The 7528-nt window shown below is 41.2% G+C and overlaps 1 protein-coding gene across 4 annotated transcripts in view; it reads right to left on the bottom strand.

Annotated features, from left to right (window-relative positions):
- The window catches only part of msra (methionine sulfoxide reductase A), a 32558-nt gene that overhangs the window by 21465 nt on the left and 3565 nt on the right, over positions 1–7528 (bottom strand). The gene's annotated exons all lie outside the window — the stretch shown is intronic.

Below are 7528 nucleotides of genomic sequence, written 5' to 3' on the forward strand. Positions count from 1 at the left end.
ACACACACACACACACACACACACACACACACACACACACACACACACACCATTAGTGCTGCTCTATTTCAGCTCGGGCCTACATGCGTGTGAAGGCAGGCAGAGCGCTGCATTTCCTTTCATCTCGCCTTCATCACTTTTTAATTTTCTCTTTTAAAACCAACGATAACGATACAATATACGAGATAGACGATGAAAATAAAGATAAAAAGTCAGCATTGATTATATAGTTGTGTAATGACTACAGTATATGATATACTGTCTCATGACGAGCATCCTACAGACGGACACCAGCCTACGAACGGTGGATCCATTACTCCAGGGAGAAGGTCTCTCTGCTCTTTACCAAACCAAGAAGGACCAGAAGACTGAGCACATTTACATCCTGGTGCACACAGAGCGGGCCGAGGTGCTGAGTCAGGCCCCTGAGTCAGTCTTTTAACTCCCTTCCTTCCTTCATCAGAAGCATAATGACTGAGAGTTATGGCCGCAGTGAGAACAGACTGAGTTTGCATATAAAGACTAATAGAAGACTAAATATGATAAACAAGACATGGGTTCAGGCCCAGTATTGAGAGAAGGTCTCCCACGTCAAGGACCAATACACAACCACTGTAGCTACGCAAAAATGGAAGAAAATAGAATTAAAGCATAAAAAAGCGAATGTGTATCAGACGCATTGGAGACGGACGACTGAAACGCACCTTTAAAGGCCTTTAAACCACCATGAGGATCATTTTCAGTTACCTGTTCAGATCAATTCAATATTTTGACTGTGGAAAAAGTCTCATCCAAAATTTCCCAAAGGGACATCTTCGAATCGATCGCTCAAACCAGATCCATTTTTTTAAATACTATTTGATCAACTAATTGATTATTTGACTATTTGATTATATGGGAGCAATTTCCAAAGAAATGGAGCCGTTTACTTCTACTGAGGTAGAGTACGTCTCGGTCCGGCTGAATTATATTATTATTATTGTTATAATTTGGCTGATGTCGGGTACTCTGAACCCAGCAGAAGTGGACCTGGAGTTCAAATCATGTTTTTCTAAATCTCCTGATGTGTTTGACTGATAATCTACATAGACATGTTATCACAAACCCAACGACATGATGTCCATCAGTCGAGTAGAGTGCTAATCTGAAACGGCATAAATCTGAACAAGAATATATATACATACACACACATACATTTACTGTACATATATTATTATTATTTATGTAAATAATATGTATGTATACACACAGTATACATGCATCTCTGTGGGTTTCTGATAAATGCTAACATTAGCATGCTAACATTCTCAAAATAACAACGCCAGTTAGTTTTGCAGGTATTTGGTCACACATCGAAGTAGTGGACAGTCGGTGCAGCTGTGATGTGTTAAGTTAAGAGATCCTGCTAGAAGTATTAAGTGTATCTTCCCAATCGATGACCTCCGCTACCCTCAAAACGCCACCGAGAGCCGGGAGAGGAGCTCCAACCCGGCCTGGACGTCCAGGGCCCCCCCACCGGAGCTCCAGACCTGACAGTGATGAATGGAACCCGGTACCTAATGTCTGGCTAGGGGATATTGGAGAGTCCACACACACACACACACACACACACACACACACACACACACACACACACACACACACACACACACACACACACACACACACACACACACACACACACACACACACACACACACACACACACACACACACACACACACACACACACACACACACCTCAACTGCACTGCAATTAAATCTACAAAGTAACCTACCCCCACCCTCTCCTCCTCCTGTGTCTCTCTCTCTCTGATTGCCTGGTTTCTTCATCTTCCTCCTGCTTCTCCCCCATTTTCTTATCAGCCTCCCTTTACACCTCCTCCTACACCCATCTTTCTCCATCTCTCTCTCTCTTTCTCCCTGGTACAGTGTTCCTCTCCACCTCTATCTGAGCATCTCAATCAGCTGCTCCGGTGGCCATCATGGTTTTTATGACCATCATTACAACCATCAGTGTTTTCCTTATTGTTCGGCTTCTGACAACCTTGTGAGTCTTTCCCAGCATGCAGCACATGTCAAGGAAGACGTGCTTGGATATTTTAAAAGGTTTTATGTTGATAAAAACAAACTGCTTCATGGACTTCAATGGGCTTTAAGACACAATGGCCAACGTTGTTGTGATGTGGTAGAAACACTCAACGATGACCAAGGTTGTACAAACTGGATTTCTATTGTAGAGGGCAGATTTTCCCCATGAAGTTGTTTTAGAAGAAGCATTAAGCAGACATTAAAATACAAGTTTATCTATAACTTATATACAACACATGTACATGTTGTTGGTTTTCTATCTGGTGTGTTTTGGATCCGGTCTGAGCACCCTTGGGGGTCTTTTTTTGAAAATCAAGTCCAATGGGTGTAGATAAGATTCCCACGGCTTCATTGTAGATCAGATCCTAAATATTGGCCCCTGAAGACCTCTACCTCCAACTAACCAAATAATCACGCTTGGCCGGCAGTGCTGCTTTTGCCTTGAGTTTTTACTTTTACATCCTGATTGTTAAAGAAATAAATCATGAGAAATAAATCATGTTCCCTGTTTTTATCCCCTCCCGTTGCAATATGCTTCTTTAATATAACAAAGCATCTTTGGAGCCAGATCCTGAAGCCTCTCGAAATCTGCATATCTGCATAAACAGCCACATCCATTAAAGAAAAGGTATTTGCTCTCAGAAACACCCTACTACCCCTATTAAGCATTACTTTACAAATCCATATGTTTTTCAAAATAAAATCATTTTCAACATGTTTTCTGTAAAGAAAGATTACAGTAATGTATTTAAAAGTGCCTAAAAAGGGTTAATAGGGGTGACAGGTATCTTTACTTTCCTCAATCATTGTGTGTGTGTGTGTGTGTGTGTGTGTGTGTGTGTGTGTGTGTGTGTGTGTGTATGCCAGGGAATAGCATAAAAATTCTGGTGTTAGTTTATTCATTTTAAGAATTGCTTTTATCTTATTTCTGCTGTGCATATGTTGCACTGACTTAAAACCTGATAAAAAAAAAATAATGTTTCAACAGCATGTGTGTGTGTGTGTGTGTGTATCTGCAAATACTTGTACATGTGAAAAATCTGAAGAATCTTCTACTATTTTACCGTTACGGCAAAGCGAACTAAAGAGGAGAGAGCTTTTCATTATGCCCAACAGTGTGCAGCTGGTTAGAAATAATGCTATGTGAAGTTTGGGTTGCAGTGCTTCATTGGGCAGGATATCTGAGGTATTTTGCAGTTTGAGTGTGTAGTTTTGTGAATTGTGTTAAGTATTTTGATAAAACCAACCTAGTTTGCAAAATGGTGTTTTAGCAATGGGGAAAAAAACTGATGTAGAAAGGTGTGTTTCCTGTTTTGTTCTCCTTATTTATTCATCATCTCTACACCTTTGAAACACATAATTGACATCTACTGCATGCTCGGGTGGTGGTCGGGGTTAATAAGTGTGTGTGTGTGTGTGTGTGTGTGTGTGTGTGTGTCTCAATCGATCACTCAGCAACATTAGTATTGAGGCAGAGTGTGTGTGTCATAATAGTACCAAAAGCACTTTGCACTTAAAAGAGGGCGACTGACTGGACCCTTTCAGACATAGAAACTGTTAAATTGCTGTGTGCGTCATCTATATATTTAACAGTAACAACAATCTGCAGAGTCCGTTTCGGTCTGTTCATGAGGAATTTGGAATTTGGTACACAAGATTAGTTATATTTAACGGATGAAGGGACAGGTTGCTTAGTGCAACAAGCATGCAGGCTTTATTTATCATGAATAGATTTATGATATGTTGGGAAAGCTCTTCATCATGCTGCGTACGTCTCTCTGCTTCTGTGTTTAATGCTGAAACTACAGCCTCACTATGCGGAGTAAAGGCCCCTCAGCGCCGCTGGGTCAGCTGTTCGCTGATGAAAGGCTGCGGTGTGTACGTGGAGTTGGGCTCAAAGTAAAGTGTGAGGCATCTGCGTTAAATCTACAGCAATTACTCTTCACTCTCAGCTGCAATCAAACACAGACACCTAAAAGTCTCACTTCCTGTCTTCTGCAAACACACACACACGGCACATACCTGGATTAAATATCAAATGTTGGCCAATTAGAGCCATTTTGTGTAAATATCAAATATATTTAATGTTGCATGAGAATAATATGCATCTTCTCACCCCCCATTAAAGATAATTACAGTCAAACAAAACAAGGAATAGGATTTACAATGTGTATGTATCTGCTAACTATGCTATAAAAACTAAATCTATCCTTTCTTTTCCTCATTCACTCAACATGCCCGTTCTCCACGGTGTTATCTGCAGGCTAGGCCTGCACGACTCAGGGAAAATATTAATCACAATTTTCTTTTGCTTTGATTTGATATCACGATTCTCTGCCACGATTTTTTCGACCATGACAAAACAAAACAAAACAAATTGGAAATACCAAACATGGATAATTTTTTTGGGCACCTATAGCTCATTACTCATCACCACACGCCTGTAAACAGAGGCTTCAATGACACCTATTTTATACAGTCTATGTTTAAAAGTCAAGAAAGTAGAAGCGTTTTTGATGCAGTTGGCTCGTAAAATGATATGAGAGATTATACGTATTTTCTTTTATTTAAATCTAAGTCATTTAAACATTAAATCGTGAATAAGGTGAATTGAAATTGTGATTTTATGATGATTAATCGTGCAGGCCTACTCCTGGCTAACAGATATGCTTTCTGTATCAACTCAGTAGGGGGATTGATAATCCTATTTTCAGACAATGGTATTTCTAAATGGTATTTGGCATGTTTTAAGGACTTAGTAGCCATAGCCAAGATGTTAAAGGCTTTTAAATCACCCCCCTCTTAGGTGCCTCAGTCTCCTTCAACCAAGAGTATTTCTACTATTCTATTTACTTAAATAAAGCATCGGAGTACTTCTTCCACCCACTACTTCCCCTTTTACACCGAGCAAAGGTTGTGTTTTTGATCGAATCAGAGTGTCAACACAGTTATAACACAGTTATAACCTGTCAGGCTCTCGTTTCTCTTCCCCTCCATCTTTTCTACTCTGCCTCTTTCTATGCTAATCTACAGGTGTACCTCATCTGTTATGTCTCTCGCATTCTCCCTCTCAAACGCCCGTCATTTTGCCCGTCAAGGTTATAAGGCCACCGTGTAAAAGACAAACAGCTTCGCTGATGGAATCGCACAAAAAAAACACACTTTCATTCGCCGGTGTCCCTCTGTGTTGTCGTGGTACCGGCTGTGACAAGGATAAGATGGATTGAGGAGCACCTGAACCTGATAACGCCGCACAGTCACTTAACATTTAACACGAGAGCCGTGATGGACGGCCTGATACGGGTCTGCAACATTCACCTAATCTGCTGTTATCTGATAACCTACAAGGCCACAAGTATGTGGACACCAGGACTTCTGAGGGGCAAAAAAAAACACACAACTAGGCAATGAGCATCAGTCCCACAGACTGTGTGTAGAGATGGACGGTGCGTCACCACTGCCTCCCACGGTACAAAGGTGAAGCCAAATATATTCTGAATACGGGGGACACCATCTTGTAATTTTGGAGCCAGAGTCTGCGCAGTACTGAACAGATGGTGGAGCAGAGGTTTCAAAGTCCCGCCCATTCACCCGTCCGACCAATCACGAGTCAATGCCAACTGTCAATCATGACGTTTCACCCCGTTTTTAAACATTAACTGACTCATAATCATCCAAACAAAACTAAGATAATTAAGATAAGATAATTTGTTTATTAGTCCCCAATGGGGAAATTACTGCACTACACTCTGTGTACACACTTTTTGTTAGTACTCACACGCAGGCCTGAAATACACACACATGCTCAGGACCTATACATGGAGAGATGTCAGAGTGAGTGGGCTGCCAGCTGAACCAGCGCCCTGAGCGGTCGGGGGGGTACGGTGCCTGGCTCAAGAGCACCTGGCAGTGCCCAGGAGGTGAACTGGCATCTCTCCAGCCACCAATCCACGCTCCCAACTTTTTGGGTCCATATGGGGATTTGAACCAGTGACCCTCCGGTTCCCAACCCAACTCCCTATGGACTGAGCTACTGCCACCCCCCTACTACCAGAAAACTAAACACATGAAGTGTAAAAAAAAAATATATATTTTTAAGTGGCAATACTGTATTGATACACAGGCGCCAAGTATTGATATTTTATAATATATTAGATATGTGTTGGTCCGTTCGGCCCATTTTGAGCAATAACATTGACGTGATATGAACAAACAGAGAAATGTTTCTTTTTAGATGAAAGATTTTTCCTTTCGGGGACGTCATTTGAAATTGGGAAAAATCAGAAGTTGGAAAAAGGTTAAAAATCGCAATATATGTTTAAAAGTCACAATAATATCGTATTATGGCATAAGTATTGTGATGATATCGCATCAAGAGGCGTCTGGTGATTTCCCCCCCCCCCCATTGAAAAAACATCAGTGTGATCAGAACTACCTAAACTGAAGTATTTGACGTGTATTTTCTGTTTTTATTTGGTCCTTTCCGCCAACGTGGACAGGGCGGGATTTATGACATCTACCGCAGCCGGCCACCAGGGGGCGATCCAGATGTTTTGGCTCCACTTATCCACGCTGTGCATCGACCCCTGGTCTGTCAGAGCAGCTGGCCGAAGGCTTTTATGGCTTCAACTCTATTTAGCTCACAGTGTGAAGAAACAACCTTTGTTTTTAAATAAATACACTTGATAGCTTGAGATCAGAGTAATATTAGCATAATATCCCTCCTGATATTTGTCAAATACTCCCAGTAAATATGACACGTTCCACAACAGCAAGCAATTATAATGAGTTACACCTGCTAATTAAAAGACCAGCTGCTGGATGTCTCAATACATCTGCATTAAGCTGTGATGAGGATGACATTAACTTCTTCATTAGCCTTTTGTTTTCACTTTTTCCATCTGTTTTTTTCGGGTGTGGAGGGGGAGGCGGGGGGGGGGGGGGGGGGGGGGGGGGGGGGGGGGGGGGGGGTAAAATGTCAACTAGGGGTCTTAATGTCTAGGTAACATCAAAATACAAGTAACACAAGAATTAGATATTCAAATGGCTTGTAAACCGCTACTTAACTCTACTTTTCATACAGGTAGGCTTTTTTTTACAAATATGATAGAAAACAGAATCTGTTTGGACTGTTGGTCGGATGAAAGAAACAATTTTAACGAAGCACATTGGAGTTAGGGAACGTGTCACTATTTCCTGACATTTTATAGACCAAGGGATTAATGATTGAGAAAATATTCTGCAAATAATTGTTAACTTATTATAATAAATATAATTATTGCATGTGGATCACTACTTGTGTAAAATAGTAGTAATAATAATAATCCCATTCATTAATCCCACAATGGGAAATTATAGTGTTTCATACTTCATTATTAACTGAACTACACACACATGCATTAATTGAGATGGCAGATGGGGGGGGGGGGGGGGGGGG

This window comes from Etheostoma cragini, chromosome 18, assembly GCF_013103735.1.
Source record: "Etheostoma cragini isolate CJK2018 chromosome 18, CSU_Ecrag_1.0, whole genome shotgun sequence".
Taxonomy (NCBI): domain Eukaryota; kingdom Metazoa; phylum Chordata; class Actinopteri; order Perciformes; family Percidae; genus Etheostoma; species Etheostoma cragini.